Source organism: Ambystoma mexicanum, chromosome 12 (genome assembly GCF_040938575.1).
Source record: "Ambystoma mexicanum isolate Mex_15411 chromosome 12, UKY_AmexF1_1, whole genome shotgun sequence".
Classification (NCBI taxonomy): domain Eukaryota; kingdom Metazoa; phylum Chordata; class Amphibia; order Caudata; family Ambystomatidae; genus Ambystoma; species Ambystoma mexicanum.
In genome coordinates, this window is record NC_090936.1 from 576,739,504 (window position 1) to 576,762,134 (window position 22,631).

Genomic DNA, 22,631 nt, shown 5'->3' on the forward strand with positions numbered 1-22,631 from the left:
CCCTATAGAAGGGATTAAAAAGTAGTTAAACACAACAACAAATTGACTTAAAACATTTGTTAACAGTGAGGAATAACATACTGGAAGCTTTATTACAAATTCTTTGTTTGAAAGGGATGTGAGGGTGAGGAGAGAAGAAACAAAGGGTGTGGGGTGACTGGGAGATAGAGTTAAAGAAGCATAACATCAGGGTACACACACTAAAGAGGCCCATGGTGTGGAGGCCCACTGGGAAATCTTCGCAGTTCCATGTAGCCCAATCCACCATTGAGCAGATCGAGGTAAAATCCCAGTAGCATAACATAACAAATTATTCCAGTCAAGACCTGTGACAGTAAAAGGAACAGTTTTCTCATAATTCCTCTCTCTTTTGTTCTTTATTGGAAGTTTCATTTCTTCATAAACTTTATCCAGAATGGTCAAAATCCTGTTAACTTTGAGACAATAGCCAAATCTTGATTGATATTTCAACAGTTATTGATGCTTTTACAGCCTATCTGGGTTGTATTCCCTGGAAGGTCCGATCTTTCATTCAGCAATGACCTTCTCTGGAATTCAGTTTCTGTGATTAGTTAGCAATCGATATCCCTGCTCTTGAGGATAAGCAATTTCTGTCAGAGTTTTCATACTGAATGCTTGGAACTGAGGAATGAATGTTAAACTCTTGGTTTTTAGCTGTCATGAAGAAGGACTTCTTTAACACATTTCTTTTGATGATTTTAAAGGACACATTTCATATTCACTGTTATGATGACTTTCTTTAACAATATGTAGCTAGTGTGAAGGGTCAGGAATGTGAGATGGATACAAAGGTATAGTTTTCTCACAAGTTTCCATTTTATTAAAATAAAAAGGGTGAGACAAACGTTTATCTTTCCCTAACCTAACAAGGATGTTCCTACCTAACAAACTAAGGCTAAATCACGCAGTGTCCAAAAGGTATCTGACCCTCACACTAATCTACACAACAAAATCATATAAGGTTTGTTTGGCTGTCTATTCTTCCATAAAAAAATATATATTTATTTGAACTCAAAAAGTATAAAAAGTAATCCCTGTGACCAGGGTTGGATTTCCTTCCCCTGGATCAATTGAGGAATATCTGGAACACAGTTTAGTTTCAAGAAAGTTCTGTGCAATAACAAAATTCCATTCAATGTAGTACACAAAGTCTTTTCCATTCAATATATCCTTTCACTTGGCAAAGTTACTATCTCTCTCTTCCAAAGGCTTGCTCGTGAATTAAAGCATTTGTTAATGTTTCCACAACCTCCTGTTTGATAAACCAAAAGTCTTTTTCATCCAAATACTTCTGCTTGATAAAACAAAAAGTCATCTTCTCCAAACACAACTTCCTATATCAAATGCAAGTGTTAGCTCATCATACTTCTTCTTCAAAAGAAACACTTTGGTAAGGAGGGTTCAACAATCACTAAGACAAGGTGATAGAGTTAACATTTCTTTTCCACCACCACCTTTTACCACAACTGCAGTATTTAAAAATATTCTTCTTATGCCTGGTATACTCGCCTGCCAGGACTAACTACAATTGGTCCCTTTCCTGGTTTACTCAACTGCCAGGATAAAACTCCTACTAGTACATTTGGTACTCTATGGTAATGCTTGTTCCAAACTCTCCACACTAGAATCATAAATGTGGATATTTTGAACCAACAACACCTTCTCTTGATATTCTTTTGACTCTCATCAAAAAGGGTTACATCTCTTCCCAAATTGACATCCTACAAAAGGATAATTGTTATCTTGCTTGCTTGTCTTTTGGCTTTTGGCAATGCGGGTTACAGTTCTATCCCCCTTAATCTTTCATAGAAGGAGGGCTTTGCTCCTGTGGCCTTTGTTTTCTAGCATTGCAACATCTTAGCGGCTGGCAATGTGGGTTATAATTATCTCCCACTTGACATCTCTTTCAGGGAGAGTTGTACCCAATGTGCCTTGGTATCACTCTTCTGCTGACTTGACAATGCAGATTACAATAATCCCCTATTTGATATCCATGTTCTGGAGATTTTCACCCAATTTGTCTGTATATCAGTCTTCGCTGACTTTTGCAAAGCGGATTACAATCTTCCCCCATTTGGAATCCCAACATAGGAGAGTTGTGCCCAGTTTATCAATCTTCTCGTGTTTTGGCAATGCGGGTTACAATGTTCCCCCATTTGGAATCCCTCCGCAGGAGAGTGGCGCCCAGTTTGCCTGTTAATCAATCTTCCCAGGTTTTGTCAATGCAGTTACAATGCTCTACTTTTTGGAATCCCACATTAGGAGACTTGCACCCAGTTCGCCTTAATTCAATTGTTCGGTATTGAAAATAGTTATTATCACCCAGAGGTCTCCTTCAGAGCGCCCCAGGGTCACCTGCTTCAGGCAAACCTACTGATATGCCTTGGCATCTCCTTCTGATTCGCCTGTGTTGCTGCTGCTCTCTTTGTGAACTCTTCTGCTTCTGACAGCTCCTCTCGGTCTGCCGCTGTGCGCGCCAACCTTCAATGGAGCTCTGGCAGCTCTGCACACTCTCTGGTGTGAATGCAATACAAGAGCAGTTCACGGCATGTCAGGAGCTTCTCTCCCACATGGTGTGGCTTGCTTCAGTATTGCTTCCCGCTACGCATCCTCTGCAAAGCCACGCTGTCCTGACCTCTGCTAAATCTCCTACACAACGTCTGCTGCCGCCACAATGCCATCAGCTTCTGCTTCCACCTGCTGCTGCTCTCACACCTGAGAGGCCTTTACATTTGTAAAGGTTCCACTCAGGTGTTTTACATTAAAACAACTAGACCGCTCATTACACTTCCTTAACTCTGAGCCCCTCTTCCTCATCTCAGTACTGAGGGCATTATGGGACTCATCCTCCCCCATACTACCGCCCGAGGGTTAGGATCAGGTAGCGGCTGTCTTCCCCTGGCCACATGGGAGGAGACTTTAGGCTGAGGTTTAGTGATGGATCTGCGGGCTTCTTCACACTATTATGGTGGTTACTTGGTCATACTTTGACACTTTTTGATCTATTTCTTTATTTAATTTTTGTTTTTATCTGTCCTTACACACTACCCTAAGCAGATGGGTGCCACAAGTATCCCACTGCCCCTGTTTTCCAGTAATTATTCCAGACCTCGCCTACTTTCTTCCTCCTAGAGCTTTTACATTGTGTTCCCTTGTTTACTTGGGGAAACCATCCATTTACCTCTTTTTTCCCTGCTTCTCTTCGTCTTTTCCTTTGCCCCATGCATTCCCCTAATTATCTATCTCCACATTCCTCATGTCTACTCATTCTGTTCATATCTATAGCTGTATGAAGCTGGCTGAAGAGTGACGTGGCGGAAGCCTGCACTCCGAGGGCTGGCGCTCTGCAAGGTCACGCTATGCCTGTGTACTATTTTCAAGGTAACCCTGCTCCAACACAGACCCTCTTTACACTGCGCAGCACCCCCTCTTTCTCACTTCTGTCCATCTCTGTGTGCCTCCGTACCCATTTACCCACCTCCCCATACCCTGGTCTTGTTTGCACTCCTGAGGTCGCTAGGGCAAAGTGCAACGCACTATTGTACATCGGCCCGTGCACAACGCTCTTTTGTGCATCACGATTTTGGCGGCCACCGGATCACAAATGTTTTTTTGACTATACCTAAAATGGTTTTTTGGTATTTTAAAATTCATCACAAAAGCAATAATTGTTCAAATTAGTCATCTTTTTTTGTCATTTTATTTGTTTATTTTTGTGTCTATAATGCTTTCCCCAAATTGCTTTACAAAATTAAAGAATTGGTATAAATAATCAAATGAGGACATGTAATACAACAAAACCGAACAGAGAGAAAACAGAAGAACATAACAAAGGTAAAATGCAATGATGGCACATAAAGCGCTAAATTATGCAAGTCATCCAGCAAAATGCAATCTTGGAGAAAAAAAACAGTCCATCTCACCCAACCATAGACAACAACATGGTTGGGGACAATCCTAAAAAGATTAAACAAATCTAAAATGTGGAAGGTCTACTCTAAATACTCCAGCTCAATGGAAAAACAAATGCAACTCCAGATGGTGAGCACTTTGAAGAGGTACTTCAGGCCAAGTGTCTCGGGAGGATAGCTCAGGGGCATTGTGCTAGCCTTGGAAGCAAAACAACAGGGTGCGACACAAGTTCGATCCTGGGTCTGCCCTTAAAAACCGCTGGGAATTAAGTGCGTTATAAATAACCTATCAACATCAACACCAAGCTCACAGTTGATAGCGGGTGGGGGGCTACTGGTGAAAAGACAGCACAGGGCGGCCTCACAGAGCCCAATAAGACCACGACATTAACGTAGAGGGGCTTGAGGCCTTTTTTTAAATGGTGTCAAACAACTGTATGTTGTATTTTCTTTTAATACAATTTAATTTGCAGTTGTATCGAGCTATGGCTTTGCCAAAATCCCAACCAAATGGGGATGCCAAGTCAAGGTACTCTTTCCATGCAAATACTGGAATTGACATGAACGTTAGGACACTCAGACGTTAGGAGATGTCAATTTTTCCAGACACGAGTGTCAAGATGTTGATGCACAGGATCCACTCCTTCCCTCGTCCAAGAAATGGTCTTCGGTTTCTGGAAGCCACACTTTAGGGTCCAAGTTCAGCAACGAGGAAGGCAGGTTGAGCTTTGCAATTGGAATCAAACAGGGGAAAAGCCTATTTGCCTGTAAAAAAAAACTAAATAAACGAAGCTCTCTGTGTAGTCCAACACGTTTTCTTGAGGTTGTCAGGAATCTACTGGTGAGGAGCAGTTATCACAAAGAGGAGCAGAAGTGTTCTAAGAAGGGTGACCAGATTTTTAAAATAAAAAACCGGGACATGCCACTAACATAAAAGTATGACTAGCGCCGTCAGCCCATCCAAAGCTTGCCCCCTCACTTAACCCCCCCCCCCACATTACAATAAATGCAATTTCCAGCCCGTCTCCTATCTATAAACTGCAGATTCGGCTGATACAGTAAGCAAGTTAAATACAGAGGGTTTTGGTGTGATTGTTATAGACTTTGCTATTTGTGTTTCTTAACCAGACTCCTGGCACCAAAAGTAAATGGAAGTGCCTTTAAACAGAAAGGTTGGCGGTTTGAGGCTATGCTGGGGTGGCAGAGATCTGGCAAAGGTGAAGCTAGGACACTGTTTATTATATGTCAACGTAACCTTGTATTGCAGAATCCCAGCACTGATGAACCTCCCTTTCATAAACCCGGGACAGGGTATTTAAGCTAAAGAAACTCTCAGGACGGGGGAAAATGGGGCCTAATTCCGGGATGGTCCTGACAAAACTGGGACGTCTGGTCAACCTAGTACTAAGTGACTACCAACCCATCATCAGCGTTTAAATACCAAGTACACACCAATGACAGAAGGATGGATGGTCTAGAATATCCTTCATCCACAATCAGGGAAGTCAGCAGACATTGTTAGCATGTAAAAGCTCACGTTTTTTTTTCTATTACCTCAGTAAGCACATGGTCGAAAAAGCCATGCACTCTCTCACTAATTAAATGGTGATGAGACCCCACTCTACTATGCTAGCCTGGTATCCCCACCCCTCAGAACACTGCTAACTCCCCCAAACACGAATTCCACAATAACACTGACACCCCTCGGTGCTAAGCTGACCTGACAGCCCTGATTGCCAGGATAATCCTCGACCTCCCAGACAAAATGCTGGGCCTGTGAAACAGCATGACAGAAAGCTTCTGCCTATTTCTCCTGCCTCTTACTCCTTCCGGATCTCAATCAGCCCAGACTTAGATACCTTTTTCTTGATCAAAAGGACTGTATTGTTTGGTGTATTGTTTCCTCTGCTATTACCATTTCTCTGGCTTGTATTATTTGCAATTCGCAGCAGTAAACTATTGCACATGCCTGTGAGTTTAAAAGTTTAGCTCTAAGTATTGAAACATTTATTTCGTATTTGTGTTCTCCGGGTTTGATTTATATTCAGAATTCTCAGAAAGGGCTTCAACTGGCCTGCCAGGAACACTGAGTTCAGCACAACATCACCAGAGGCACTCATTCCAGCTGCCTCAGGCTTCCTGTACAGTGCTGGGGACCTACACGCAACAACTAGGGTCAATCTATGGGCAGATCACATGGCCCCTGATCCCAAAACCACCATCTTTGGAAGGTATTTCCATCCTCAGAAGAGGTTTCAACTGGGCTGAGAGGAACACAGAGCTCAGCACACCACCAGATGCATGTATTCCTCACCACAGACAACCCACACATATTCCTCTCCACACGTGTCATGGCTTCACTATCGACCCCCACCATTTCTTCACACACCACATATTTATTTATGTATATTTTCAATACATAGCTGCTGTCACCAAAACATGCGATCTACAACTACACCTCAAACGTAAGATCAGACACATCCTTCCTCCTGATCGCTTCTGCACTGCAGTCCAAGCACTAGTTCTCTCAAAGCTGGACTTCGGCAATGCACTAATCACTGGAGTCACCTGCAGCACCATTTCCCCCTGCAAACAATACAAAATGCAGCATCCAACTCTCATCCACCTGCACTGGCTCCCCAAATACCAAAGAATTGCCTTCAAAGGATTCTAAATTGTTTTGAAAGTTATCCTTCACAAAACCCCATTTTACCATCATGGCAAACTCAAATCCATCACCCACACAAACACCAGAAAAGCAAGCCAGCATCTCCTACACATTCCACTCTGAAAAATAACATGGACACAAAACAAACATGCACTCAATGGGCACCCAAGGCATGCAGCGCCCTTCCTCTTCACATCTGCACTGCACTCTCCATTACAGCCTCCAGAAAGAGGCTCGAAACATACCTGTTTCCCCTTACTTAACCGCACCGTTCCATTTCCATTTCTACCACTTGTCTACCCTAATCTTTCTATCCTAACCTGAAAACATTTTTTTTTAAAACATATATATTTTTTTTAATTTACTTCTGTTTCACCTTCCATCTTTTCAACCTTTGAAGCTTTTAAGGTGCTCTGAGGCCCTCTGGGTAGAGCCAGCGCTGAACACAAATTTGATTAAATAAATACATCATAAATATTTGCTGTCTATTTGAAATTCTTCCAAAATATGCATTGGAGATCTGAATAGAAAACGTGCCAGAGTGTGCATGCACAGAGTTTGAGTGAACACATCAATCTTCATATTAATGCTCTGCTCCTGCACATTTGCATTAAAATCCCTGTGGCCTGCACTGTTCACTAGAGACGCCGGTAACACACACTTATGAAGGACTTTCATGCCATAAACAAACTGTTGTAAGCCTACTACAGGGACACAGATGAAGAAAGCAGCACACCCAGTCCTTGGCACACTTATTCTTTGCCTCAAAAGACTGCAACTTCAAGGGAAGAAAGATGCTCAGCCGAAGCTCACACCACAGAGGACCCAAGTGAAGGAGACGGCTGTATACCCATCTCACCCTCCTCTGTGAGCAACCTCATCCATAGCCAACACAGCCACCTCCTGCAGAAGAACAACAGAAATAACAATCTGTCACCAGTCCCACCCACCTTCAATGCCATCAGACTGCGGCAGCATCCACCAACCCTTACACATGTAGGGGAGCAGCTACATGCCTCTGCAGGAAACCCCGCCTCCCTACCTCCCATATGTTGGAAGCCTGAGATTGTGCAGTGTTTGACACCAGCAGTTGTGTCAATACCGTAATGTATGTTCGAAAGAAGATATCCATTGAGACAACCCTATCGAATGTATCCCTGAAGGGATGACAATTTGAGGGAGGAACTCCCTGAAGGAATATGAGAAAAGAGCAAAGAAAGAAGCCTGCGATGTCATAAGAGAGTATGAACGACATCTCAGGAAAATGGTTGAAGAGGATGTATGGATCTTATAGAAACTAATGACGAAGTAAAGAATCAAGAGAAATTTTAAAATGTGAAAAAAGAAGATTACATGTGCACAAAGTGCTGTGGAGAATCAATCGTTCAATAATTGTACAGATGCTGAAACGCAAGTAGACTAAGTCATCATAATCGCTGGTAGAGAATAGAGTGCAGGCGAAGCCGCCATTGTACAGAAGCAGGACATCATTATCATGAAGGACCAAATGAATAGATTAAAAGAGGATGACCAGAAAAGGAAAAGCAGGGAGCAACAAGAGCAGATATATCAGGATGAACAAGAGAAAAAAGAACAAGCGGAAGAACAGAGAAAGTACAACAATAAACAGAGAACAATATGGTATATGATATGATAGGTTATTTATAACACACTTAATACACATAGGTTTCGAAGAATGGATCCGGGGATCGAGCCTGTGTTGATCCATGTCGTCTTGCTTCCAAGGCGAGCATGTTGCTGCTGAGCTATACGAAAGGGACAGAAAGGAAAGAAAGAGGGAGCAGGAAGAAGCACAAAGACTAAGGGACACAAGATTACACAGATGATGGGAAGAAGAGGAAAGAAGGGAAGGAGTAAGGACAGGAGACAAACGTAGCCAAGAGGAAGAAAGAATTAGAAGGGATGCTAGAAAGCAAAGGGAAGTAGATGAAGAAATAGAATGGAAAAGGAGACAGCGAGGTCTCCATACCAGTCTCATTTGTAAGAAACAAATGAGAGCGAGCACAGAAATACAATACAACAGGCTAGAAGAGGTTCTTCCGATAAAGGAAGTGATGCCAGCAGTATGTAGAGTAGCGCTAGAAATGAAAGATTTAATGTGAAAAGCATTGGAGAAAGGATCAATAAGGTCTATGGTGTATCAACAGTTAAGGCGAAGTAGCGAGTATGGAACTCGAGGAAATGGTGATCGATCCCCAGTACATCGATCACAAAGAGAGGAGGGAAACCTGTTCAGTGATTAACGTTGGGCATTGTCTTTGAGCAGACTGAATTTAGATAAGGGTGAAGGGCATGATAGTCACACTAGTTGAGGACTAGACATGTCAGATGAGGAAAGAGAGTCCGGTCTTGGGGCAAAAGGAGGTAGCGCGTGTGCCTCGAAGGAAGTCTTCAGATGGATAAGGAAGTGAGATGGTCGGATCTGGAACAAACTAAAGATAGAATGCCAGATCCCATAGCATATCCTGAACAATCCCGAGGATGATCACATAGTAAGAAGGGAGATTCTCCATCATATGTAAGCAGGTTAAGGTGATTATCGACAAGGAGACAGAAAGGGATGATTATCCATGCCATCGATAGACCAATAGTGGGATCCTACTATGAGAAGGGGTTTACACAATTTCCCTTATTGGAGAAAGGGGAGCAAGACCGCAATACATTCCATGGCCGCAGATGGACAAGGATAGTTTAAAATGCAAGCTCCCTAGTTTGAATTCGGGTGCTGGGAAATGAAAATACAAGGGTTCTCTGGAGATATGAGTCGAGTTCCTAGGAGAATGTGACATGCCTGTTCACAACAGAAACCGGTTAATATTTTGGGAAGAGATTTAATGACAAAACTTAACATGACAATTTCACTTACTGATCAAGGAATAGTGTGCTCCACTCCAGGAATACACTATTTAAACATGTGACCTGGCGTTCACAGGGCACATGGCTCTTCAAGGCAGTCCAGTAGATCTCGAGATATTTCTGTATGCGGTGAGCATTTTACGGACGTGGCTGTCTGGCCTGGGGGGAACGATTGTGAGAATACCTGATGAGTTTCTATTTAGACCACAAATACCTATGGATGAGGAGGGTGGACTGACTATTCCTATCAAATTGAAAGCAGCCATAGTACAAAGGGAAATAGCAAGAAGGGATAGACAATGAGGGTAGACAATGGAGAACAGTTATAGCTAGTGAGGAGGGGCATAGATTGACATAACTGATGACGATATGTTCGGGGAAGACCGAAGCGATGATGAAGTAGTGTTCTTCATGAGCATTACATACTGGATAAGGATAGAGAAAAGGGAAGTCCAACAGCGAATGCCGATAATGCGGTAACAACCAGCATTCTTTCGGAGGATCTTGAAAAGGTGGAGAGTGCCTTATGGACCACAGGCCCTTATGACGTAGGTTTATTGAAAGGGATTGGGGAGATTAAAATAATGCTTAAGCCAGTAGTGATTTTACCTCGAGCAAAACAGTATCCAATGTCTCAAGAAGCTGATGAAGGTATATTTCAGACTATTTTAGCACTGATGGATCAGGGGATCCTGGTGCCATCAGAATCATTGTGTAATACCGCAGTGTATCCAATTAAACAATCTAAAGGTGTCATGGACATTTATTCAGGATATGAGACCTCTTAACCAGATTGTAGATGCAGAGTTTCCTTTAGTTCCTAATCTGGCGACAATATTCTGCAGTATCCCGGTGAAAAGCTTGATATTTCACAGTGATTGGTTTGAAAAATGCATTTTTCTTGATCGCGCTGCACAAGGGCTCACAAGACTTGACTTCATTTACGTTTCACCAAAAAAGACTGAGACATACTAGGCTGCCTCAAGGGTACTGTGAGTCCCCATCGATCTTTAATGGAGTCCTACAGATGGTTCTAGGCAATAGTGATTTCAAAAGCGCAGTGATACAGTACGTAGATGACATATTGATTTGCAGCACCACAGAAGATGAGTGTAGACAGGACTCTATCTGATTAATGACTATTCTAGCAGACAAGAAGAGGTGTTACAAATAGGTCAATTGATTTTGCATGAAGGAAAGAAAGTGACACCTGAGAGAGCTGAGGCAATTATGAAAACCTCAAAACCAAAGAAAGATGCAACAAATGATGGGTTTGTGCAAATATGTTAGAGCCTGGATCTTTGATTATAGTACATAATCAAGGCTATTTCTGCAAGCATTAAAGAAAGCACAACTTGGTAAAACAAAGCTAGAATGGACTGGAGAAATGGAGGAAGGGTTTGAAGAGATGAAAAAAGCAATTCTCACAGCCCCTGTTTTAGGAATTCCAAATTATGCTGAGGAATTGTATTTGTTTTCGCACACCAATGGGACAGTCATGACAGCAGTGCTTACACAAAGAACCACATTGGGGTGTCATATTGATTTCAATGGGTGTCATATTAATTCAAATGCATGTCCTATTCATTTCAGTGCATGTCTCATTCATTCTAATGCATGTTATATGCATTTCAATGCATGTGTCGTTCACTGCAATGTGTGTCATATTCATTTCAATTGGTGTCATATTCATTCCAATCCATGTCTTATTCACTTCAACGTGGGTCATATTCATTTCAATGGGTGTCATATTCATTTCAATGCATGTCTTATTCATTCCAATGCATGTCCTATTCATTTCAATGAGCCTCATTATAAGTTTGCCTGTCCAGTAACTACGGTACCGGTAAGCTTGCCGGTACAATAGTTACCGGACAGGCAAACTACGGGTTCTGCTCACAGGTGCCTTTTTGCCCACCAGGTCTGACCATGTCGGATGCACCGGTCCCATTTAGAATGGTGCCGGTGCATCCGGCCTCCCCATTCCCATTGAGCCCTACGGGGCTCGAATGGGGAGCATTTTTTTCCAGCGTCCGGGAATGGGCAATTACTGGGTCTGGCGGGGCCGTAATGCCTCAGTAATTGCCCATTCCTGGGCACCAGAAAACAAATATTCTGGCGGCACACATGCCGCTTTTACTGGCACGGCTACCGTCGGTCTCATAATGAGGCCCAATGTGTGTCATATTAATTCCATTGCATGTTATACTCATTCCATTGCATGTTGTATTGATTTCAATGAGTGTCATATTAATTAAAATTCATGTCCTATTAATTTCAATGTATGTCTTATTCATTCCAATGCATGTTATAATTACTTCAATGTGTGTCGTATTCATTTCAATGGGTGTCATATTAATTCCATTGCATGTCATATTCACTTCAATGCATGTCCTATTCATTTCAATGCATGCCTTACTCATTCCAATGCATGTCATATTCACTTCAATGGGCCTCATTACAAGTTTGGTGGTAGCCTTGCTGGTAAAACCGGTAGGCTGTCGCCAAACTTGCGATTTTTTCCAGCACCAACAAATGGTAATTACCAGGTCATTATGGCCCTGCCGGACCAGGTAATTGCCCATTCGCGGGCGTCGGGAAAAAATGCTCCCTATTCCTATTTGAGCCCCGTAGGGCTCAATGGGAATGGGGAGGTCGGATGCACCGGAACCATTCAGAATGGTGCCGTGCATCCAACATGCTTTGCTCATGGGTGCCGGTACGCCCGGCAGGTCAGACCTGGTGGGCGGGAAGGCACCTGCGAGCAGAACTTGTAGTTTGCCGGTCCGGTAACAACGGTACTGGCACGTTTACCGGTACCGCTGTTACCAGACCGGCAAACTTATAATGAGGCCCAATGTGTGTCATATTCACTTCAATGGGTGTCATATTCATTCCAATGCATGTCTTATTTGTTGAATTTCAATGTATGTCATACTCATTTCAATCAGTTATAGTCATATCAATACATGTTATAGTCATCTCAATGCATGCCTTACTCATTTCAATGCATGTTGTATTCATTTCAATATGTCACATTCATAAAGTTGTAATTTTGACCTGAATGGCTTCCCATACATGACTGCAACTTTAATTTTATTAGTCTTAATTTTCCACAGCGGCTGCTAAAAAGGCCCGTTCTCGCATTCCCTGAACCATCCAGGCAGAAAAGTATGCAAAGTGGCGATCAGCGCTGCCCCACTCTCGTTGAAGAAATGCCAATTGAAATGTAAGCTCCCTTACAGGCTGATCCAAAACACTGGACATCACGTGTTTTCCATGCAAGCATTTACCTTGTTGGTCTATCACTGTTGCTTCTACCACCCAGCAGGGGGGGCATTTTTTAGGCTAACACCGGGGGAAGCATGAAATTACTTTGCTGCGCCTGATGACTTACCCAGTGGGCAATGCACACGAAATCATCGGCAGTTGGGAACCTTAACTATTGAGAGGCTGCACACTTAACACAGATCCTCTTATTAAGAACAACCCCTTACAAACCTGTTCCCATCCCTGCAGCAGGCATCTTTTAACAAGGGTTGTCAAGCGTTACCGCAGTAGTGATCTCACATTTGTAAAACAAGGCACAGGACATGGGGCAGCGCCATTTAACTCATCCATGACAATGCAGAGGAACGCCCGGCCAGGCCAGGCAGGGGCAGTGTGCAAATGCATCGGCCCCACTCAACTCCACCTCACCTCTTTGTCTTCCGCTGGGGAGCCAACGCTGAACTGCTGTAGGGGGAGCAGTCGTGCTAATTTTACCGCTCCCCCAGTGTGGGCTCAAGTTATAGGGGCAATGTTTATGGCCCCACTTCCAGCTGTGATGTCACATGCACTATGGGAGACCGGGGTCATTTGACAGGGGCGGGGTCTAAAATAAAGGAATCTCCGGAACGGCGTCAGGGAAGGCAGTTTGGATTTATGCAGTTGACCTGATGTGTGGTGTCTTTATTTGCTGCGCTGTATGTTCCGGCCCCTGTGGTCCCATTAGGATGATCCAGCCATCTGGAGTCCCAACTGGTATCAGTCGTAACATGACACTGGCAATGAGGATAATTCCACCACGCGTGCCACATCTTGCAAACGCATTAGTAGCCCACAGAAACGCGACGCTCTGACGCTGTCGGAGTGGTTCGCTTCTACATTTAAACATTGCGATTCTGAGCGGAGAATTTACATCATTGCAACGGGCCGGTCTGACACTCCGGTAAGAGCTGAGAAAGCTGAACATTCATTTGCAAGCTGTGCATCACCCGGTCTTACAATACGCTGTCAGCATGAATGCTACACGAGGCTCTGGAACATTCCATAGTACAACGTTCTATGAACAAAACCAGCCGCAACGTTCCAGAAATATGCTGCCAACATGAAAGTTATACAAGGCTTTGGGGACGTTCATACCTGAAAAAAAAGGGGACAATAAAATAAAACAAGGCCCACCGCCAAATAACACTCTCAGAAAACACGTGCACACACGTGCCAAAGAAAGCATTTCACAGTTTGCAGATAACTTGCAGCACCAACTGGCACCATGTCTAGCACAAACACAAGCCCAACAAGAGTAGGAGCTAGTTCCTCTGACAGGAGGAGCAACATCCTCAACCCGGATCGACAAGACCCCTCACAGACCACGCTCATGGGACCGTTTGACCCGTTTGCCACAGGAGCTGCGATCCGCTGGGGTATTTGGTTGCAGCAGTTTGAACTGCATCTGGAAGCCAGGGATGCCACCGAAGGCAGGAAAATGCACACACTCGTCCTACTCAACATAGGAGTGGCTGCACTGCGCCTATTTAACACGCTCCCAAATAATGGCACTGGTGATGACTATGATACAGCCAAACTTGTTCTAACCAGAAAATTGAAACCTGACCTCAACCCTGATTATGAGAGATTCCATTTCTGCATAGCCAGACAACGCAAAAAGGAAACCATAGACAATTTCCATGCAAGACTGCGAGAAATGGCCGTGAGTTTGAGTTCCCCAATTAAGAATTTGCGATCTGCCTCCAAGTCATTAATGGACTATCATCTGAAAAGCTGTGGAGAGCCATGCTATCCGAGAAAGACATCCAACTAACTTGCATTCTTGAAATGGATCAAACTCCAAAAATGCACTGACGACTAAGTGGCTGTGATTGAAGCCGAGATCCAACGTCTACCACTAGAAAACCCGCAAAAAAGGTGAGGAAGTTGCAGCAATAAAAAGGTGGCAAGCTAACCTGGAACAAGATGAAAAGTGCTCCCAACTACTCAGGACCCAACCACCCACAAAGGCGGAATGACACATGCAAATGGTGTGGCGGCCCATAGCACCGGGGTGAACCATGCCCTGTGTGTGGCGTAACATGCCGCAAATGCAAGCGGTTAAACCATTTCACTGCTGTATGCCTACAACCCTCCGGCCCGAGAGAAGTAGACCAGCAACAACACGATCAACAAAGGAGTCTCAGCGGAAACCATCACGCCAACCAAGAGGAAGGGCAGAGCAAGAGCAGTTGACAGCTCACTAAGATCACCCAGCAGGAGCGAGAGCGGAGAGAGCGAAGACAGTTTCTCACCTAGCAGGCGCAGAAACGAGAGGCAGAGAAGATCTAGCAAGAATACTCAACAGGTGCACATGATATCCGCAGTAGAACCACGCAAAACAAAACATAGAAAGAGCAAGGAACACAGAAAGCGACCCACCCGCACAGTCATTTTAGACGGTAACCCTATGAAAGTAGTCATCGACACAGGAGCAACTGTAAATGTGATGCCAACACACACATTCGACAAACTTAACCAAAAGCCGTCGCTCCAAGACAGAAGAGGGCAGCTGTTTGCATATGGCTGCAAGAATCCACTGCCAGTTCAAGGATCATTCCGATCGAACCTATCCTACGACACCTCATGCCGAACGAGAATCTACATAGTAGATGCAGGGGTAGAGACGCTACTGAGCTGTCGAACGGCAGAGAAACTGCACCTGATCCAGTTCGTTTTCAGCATACAACCGACAGAAATTGACCATCTCCTCGAAAAAGCATCACTGAGTATTCCAAGGCATTGGATGCCTTCGGGGCAGGACAATAAAGCTGCATATCGATCCAACAATAGAGTCAAAAGCAGTTCGACATTGCTGAGTCCCCTTTAATTTGCAGGAAGCAATTGAGAAGGAGCTAGAAAAGATAGAGGAAGCCGGCTTCATTGAAAAGATATCAGGACTGACCCCATGGGTTTCACCTATGGTGGTAGCACAAAAACCGAGACAACCTAACGCGTGGGAATCTGCATAGATATGAGACTCCCAAATGCGACAATTGGCAGAGAGCAACATGTCACACCAACCATCGACGAGCTGATAGTCGACCTGACTGGGGCCAAGATATTCAGCAAGTTGGACTTCAGATCAGGATATCACCTGCTGCGGCTAGCAAGAGAATCGAGATATATCATAACATTCTCTTCTCATCTCGGCCTAAGAAGGTTGAAATGCCTGAATTTTGGCATATCCTCAGCGGCCAAGGTGTTCCAAAATGAGATCTGCAAGGTCCTGAACGGCCTGGAGGGGACGAACATAAGCAACAACATTATCGTTTATTGGACTAACGCCAGAGAAAACCATGAGCGACTCGATGCAGTCCTACAACGGCTGGATGAAGCCGGATTTACGCTGAACGCTGACAAATGTGAATTCTGCAGAGGAGCTCAGTTTCTTCGGCTACATCTTCAGTTCTGACGGGGTATCACCTGACCCAGCAGAAGTGAGTGACATTAAGATCACCAAAGCCCCAACATCAGCCAAGGAAGTAAGAAGCTTTGTGGCATGGAAACATACTGCCCGAGGTTTATTCCCGACCTCGCCACTCTCGCAAGCCCCCTGTGAGAGCTAACAAAGAAGGACCAGAACTGGGAATGGACGACCCAGCATCAACAAGCGTTTCAACAGAGCAAAGATTTGCTGTCCTGCACCATAACCATGGCATTCTTTAACATTGAGCGAGCAACTGAACTCTTGGTAGATGCCAGCCCTGTGGTTCTAGGAGCCATCCTTACACAAGTAGACAGGGACGGCAGCATACATCCCATTGCTTTCGCCAGCCGCGCACTGACCAAGACTGAGCAGAATTATGTGCACATCGAAAAAGAGACATTGGCGATCCTCTGGGGCTGCCGCCATTTCAAGGTATACCTGCTAGGGAAGCCTGCACAAGTCTTCTCCGACCACAAGCCACTAATCCCCATTTTCAAGGGTTCTGCACCTCATCCCCCAGTGAGGATAGAAAAGTGGATGCTACAACTACAACCCTTTAACATTGAAGCGGTATACCGGGCCAGAGCAGCCAACTCAGCAGACTATCTCTCCCGTCATCCACTCCCTGCCACAGAACTCGAAGAACAACATGCAGCAGAAACTGAGGAACCTGTGTGCCATATCATTGCATGCACGCAGCCACGATCCCTCACGCTTCAAGAGATAGCAGATGAAACGAACACTGATGCCTGCCTGCTGCGAACCATGCAAGCCATCCAAACAGCAGACTGGAAGAATAACCTGGCGGCAGTAGCGCAGCGCACACAAGCTGCCCAAGAGAAACTGCAGGCATTGTTCGGGATCCGCCACAAACTCACAATGTCAACTGAAGGGGTGCTTCTAAAAGGGCATAGAATCATGCTACTGACAACATTAGAGGAGAGAGCGCTCAAGCTAGCACATAGTGGACACCAAGGCATTGTCAAAACACTCTCCTACCTGAAATCCAGAATGTGGATGCCGCGCATGCAACAACACATGATGTGCCTGGTCGAGCCATGCACAGCATGTCAATCCGCAAGGAGGGTGGCAGCGCCAGAACCGATTATCAGCGCCCCATGGAGCAACACAAGATGGGAGTCGGTAAGCATAGACTTCTGTACCATTGCTGGGCAAGGATATCTCCTAGTCTTGGTGGACGAATTAAGCTGCTGCCCAGAAGTCGAGTATGTAAGGTCCACAAATGCCGAAACTGTGATCACGGCGCTGGAGAAAGTGTTTGCAGTACATGGAATCCCTGCCAAGCTGAAGAACAACAATGGCCTGCCGTTCACCAGCCAAGAGCTAAGAAAATTCCTCCAAGACTTAAGCATCAAGCACAAGAAAATCACCCCCTACTGGCCGCAGGACAATGGTGACGCAGAACGCTTCATGGAGTCGTTGAACAAAGTAATACGCATTGCAAAAGAAGACAATCATCCATGGCCGGAGGCTCTATACCGGTTCCTACGGACCCACTGCCAAACTCTGCACATGTCAACAGGCATAAGCCCCGCCGCCCTCATGTTCGGAGTGCCGATCCAAGCAGAGCTCCCTATGCACCCGAACTGGGTAGCCCCAGATCCGGACATTCTCCTCATCGAAGAAAGGCAAGTCCAGAAAAACGAGCAAGAGAGCCAAGCACGCCATGCTCGACACAGGAAACTGCTGCCGGGAGACACGGTGTTGGTGAAGAACAGGGCCCCACAAAAGAAGATGACACTCAATTTTGAATCCCGCCCGTGGATCGTTCGTGATACAAACCACAGCATGATAACAGCCACCAGAGAAACCAAAGTGGTGACCAGGAATGTGTCTCACTTCCGTAAAGTTCTGGAAGCAATGTGGCAGGAACAAACAGAACATCCCGAGAGAGAGCGTAATCCACCCGCACAGACTGAGGCAGTGGAGTAGACAGTGGAGGACCCTTCATCTCAGGTGACGAAAGAACAGACTCCTCCTGTGGACAATATAATGCCAAGCCCTCCCACGGCAGAAGAAACAGAAAGAGCACATCGTCGCTACCAACTGAGAGATAGGCCAAAACCATCTTCCTGTCTCCACAGATACGTCCTGCAAGGGATATATTGCAGAAGGAGTGAGGCAAAGCCGCACCCGTAAAAGACTAGATGAGCCATGATAAGTTTCTATATGTTTGATACAAGTTGTTTCAGCATTCTAAGTTTGGGAGGAATGTGATGACACGTGCACCTCAGGAGACCGGGGTCACGTGACGGGGCCAGGGTCTAAAATAAAGGAATCACCGGAACTGCGTCAGGGAAGGCAGTCGGGGTTTATGTAGTTGACCTGATGTGTGGTGTCTTCATTTGCTGCGCTGTATATTCCAGCCCACGCGGGCCCATAAATACGATCCAGGCACCTGGAGTCCCAAGACTGCTATCAGTCGTAACACAACACTAGCCCTTATGGACTTTCCAAATAACTTTTTGTGGAAATGTTTTGTTTAATTTCTCAATGTTGTCACGTGAGAAAGTTGGACTTTCACCCATTTGGGTCTGCGGAATTTAAATGCGCCCAAATCCTTGGGAAAGTACCCTGCCTGGACCCTTCACTGCTACGCTCTATACGTGCATACTGCTAATGCCAACATGAAAGCAAAAGCTTTTCCCAGCCGTCACTTGCAGAGGAAACATTTCACTTTTTCAAACGTGACTGCTAAATTGACCTCAAAGTTAATCAGTGTCCTCCTCACATGCAAAGTGACACTTATTTTCTGGAGGTAATACTCGGGAAGCCGCAAACGCTAAAGAAGAATATACAACGAATGTAAACAAAATGCTAATCTACAGGAAAACAGAAACAGAACAAAATGGATGTAACCACTAACCGCGTGCAGGGGCCCTGCTGGTCGGGGTGCGTCATCGTGCTCGGGCATCGGGGACCAAACCTCGGGAGCGACACTCGAGAAGGTGTGACCTTCCGCGGTTGAGTGGCGCAAATTAAGCACAGCAAAGGGGGACGTTGTCCATATGCGCATGTGCCTTTCTTACACAAAGCAGGGCGGGACCTTAGCTACAGTGGCCCGTTTCGCTCGCAGAGCTCTGAAGTCATTTCAATGTAAAGCAACTGGTGGCCGCTGCAAACATCGCTGTGGGGTTGTGGGGTGGGGGTTAGCGTGTGCGAAAATTTCAAAACACGGTGATGCCTTCCAGCAGCGTTTTTCTGCACTAGCTGAGGTTTCCCATAAACGGAGCCCGCTTTATTCAAAGGGCTACGGACCTTGAACCAGAACGTGTGCTCTTCAATTAAACCGCTAGATGGCAATACAGGATCAATGCATATTTACACCCGTACAATATAGGCGATACGGTCGGAGGACACGGGCCTTGATTCATCGCTGTGAAAAGGCCATGGAGCTGTGCCCTAAGTCTGAGTGATCTCGGGAACGTTGGAGGAGAGAGGGGGCTCTAACAAAGGGCTGTGGCGTGTCCTACAGCGTTGGGCAGGTGAATTAGCAAGAGCTGCTCAGAACAATCGACTCTGAGAACCAGGGTGTCTTGTTTGCATCCAGTCTGCATAGTGAATCAATCAATCTGGCTCCGGCTCCGTTTGCAAATAAACCACTTTGTTTAAAATAAATCACGTTCTCGCTCACTATATAAATAAATAAATCATCCATGCCTGGACGCAGGTCCAGCTCAATATCCCTTCTTCAGCGGTAATTTCGAGTTTCAGCTCCCTGCACACCGCCTTCCTTTGTTCTACTCTGCAGAGGTCCATTCACCTCTCCACTGTGATAATCTGCAGTGACTCACCCACTGCATTTCTTTAGCTAGGATTTAGCCACAGAATAAAGCCCCAATGTGGGGCAGATGGTATGTTCATGTTTTCTAAGGGGGGGATTAGTATTTGCGAACCAAAGGCTGTGCACATCCACTGCGTGTTTGCTGTCCAAAGGCAGACCTTTAAAAACAAGTATTATTTTAGTACTGACAAGGTTTACCCTGCTTTCAGGTCTTTGATGTGGGGTAGGGGATGTGCTTGAGCAGGGCTTTAAGTGGGCCGGGGCTAGCCAGGGCAGAGTCCCGGCAAGCTCTGACAATTCTGCCTGAGACTGGGCCGTGGCAGGCAGGGGAGTATCCAGTATTGCAAGAGTGGGGGCTGAGAGGGCCAACCATGAAAGAAAGTCCTGCTACCCCCCCCCCCCCAATGCAGTGTGCACGCTTCAATGCGGTATCATTCGCACCCGCCCAATTGTCTTTTTTGGTAACAGTGGCAGATGGCTTTTTAACACATACACATAACAAACAAAACATAAAACTGCAGGACCATTACAGATGCAGGAAACTCATCTATTAGAGCTCTGTGGGGCAACGTATATGCACATCTCCTAATTTGCATATGGATTGCACCAACAGAAGTGACTTCACAGAAAAGGACATTGCAAGGAGCATCATCAGTCTTTCATACTGGGAGGCACCATGTAGGTGATTTTAGAATAGGTTGCCATATGCAAGCCAAGTGTCACATAACTTTGTCCTGAAATATACCTAAATTGGACTATTATGATATATGGAGCAACTCTATGAAGTGAATCACTCACAGAGTTGCAGATAAGACACAGTTCGATTAAATTATTTGCCTAGGATCATACACTTTGGCTAAATGGTGAAACTAGGGAGTGGACTATATAAGAAACTGAACACATCATCCCAAGTTTAGTTGATATAGATATTTATTAATGTTTTGCTTTGCATTTCATGTTGAGACTTCTAAGCACTATAATTCAAAAAAATAGAACATCTGAGACAGGGGGCCTTATTACGAGTTTGCCGGTAAGTAATCCAAATTACAGGCATGCTAGTGCCACCGTGTCCGTCAACTCCGGCTGCCGGAAACACCGGTTGATTCCATGTTGGCGTGCATGAGCATTCCGGCATGCCTGATACGGTGGCACTGGCATGCCGGTAATTCCAACAACACCCCTACCCCAAAATGCCAATTTGGCATCACACTCCTGGGTCCACTGGCACCGGTAACAATGGTGCCGCTGTTACCGTGACAGGGAACACAGTGATCACCGGAACAGGAAATCGACCGGCGGCCATTAATAAAACACACTCCATTGCAATCCCGAGAGCACAGGACACATACCGAAATCCTGAGCACAGATTTTGATAATATATCATGACATTAAGAGTCTGTGCAACCCAGAGGCGCAAGCCACGCTTCAGCGAGGCGGAGCTAAACATGTTGGCGGACACCATTGTCCAACATGCAGACCAACTGTTCTCCACCGACCAATGCAGGTAAGCACAGCTCCACAAGAAGACCATCTGGGAGGAGGTTGCCCATAAAGTGACTGCAGTTTGCACAATCCCCCGCACTGTGTGTGACTGCCACAAAAGTTGGGATGACCTGCGCCTGAGGGTGCGCAACCTCCTGTCAGCCCAGGGCAGACAGTGTATGGCCACAGGTGGCTGCAGCGCATCCCTGATCCACCTGCAGCCCTGGGAGGAGACGTGCAGCAGAGTGCTGCACCTCGAGTCCATAGAAGGTGTTGGTGCTGCGGAGGCCGGAACCATGACATCCGAGGAGGCTGGTGAGTACACGAAACCCCAATGTCACATGGTTCCTCCTGCATTGCCACCCCAGGCCCCACCCCAGGCCCCACAAGCTGCACCCATCCCAACAGCCCCAGAAGCAGCAGTGCCGTCACCACCAACACCACTGCCACAAGGCCGTGCACATGCATGCATTGGAGATGACACAGCAGATGAGGGTGGTGTGGAAACTGGAGACACGAAACACAACAGTATTGAGGAGCCCCTGCTCTTCAGCCCCATGGGCCCAATTAGCCCCCAATGCCCCCCCTTCTCCAGTGTGAGGGATATTGAAGGCCTCGTCACTAGGATGGAGCAACACCAGGATGCACGGACATCCCTGGTGCAGCAGCACCTTGAGGAGTCCCAGCTCATGCGCGAGAGCGTGCAGGCCAGTGGTAGATGTAATGCACGTGCACTTGGTCGCTGACACGTGCCATTCTCCAGATGTCAAGTAGGGTAAGGGAGGGGAACAGCGTGATGTCGTCCATCACTGAAACAATGGTCATGTTGCCATGTTGCTCCAGGATTTCCTGGACCGACGGCCCATGGCACTGCCCCCCGCACCATCAACAAGCACAACACCTGGTAGTTCTGTGCAGAGCAGAGTTCCATGCGGCTGTCCTGGTCTGCATACAGCCGCTCACCGGAAACCAAAAAGGGGACGAAAATAGGCCATGGACGCGTACGTGCCCTGTCTGTGAGTCGTGCTTATGTACATTGCAAAACATGACAGGAGTTGCCTAGAGACAGTTGGGGAGGGGCACTGGGGAGGGATAGTTGGGGAGGGGGAGTAGGGAGAGATAGTTGGG

At 45.8% G+C, this 22,631-nt stretch overlaps 1 protein-coding gene across 1 annotated transcript in view; it reads right to left on the reverse strand.

Annotated features, from left to right (window-relative positions):
• LOC138513808 (transmembrane protein 176B-like) overlaps positions 1–19,212 on the reverse strand; it is a 417,665-nt gene extending 398,453 nt beyond the window's left edge. The window contains exon 1 of the mRNA XM_069628909.1: positions 19,104–19,212. The gene's annotated coding sequence lies outside the window, so the exon portion shown is untranslated. The remainder of the gene's footprint in view (positions 1–19,103) is intronic.
• Positions 19,213–22,631: the final 3,419 nt, after the last annotated feature.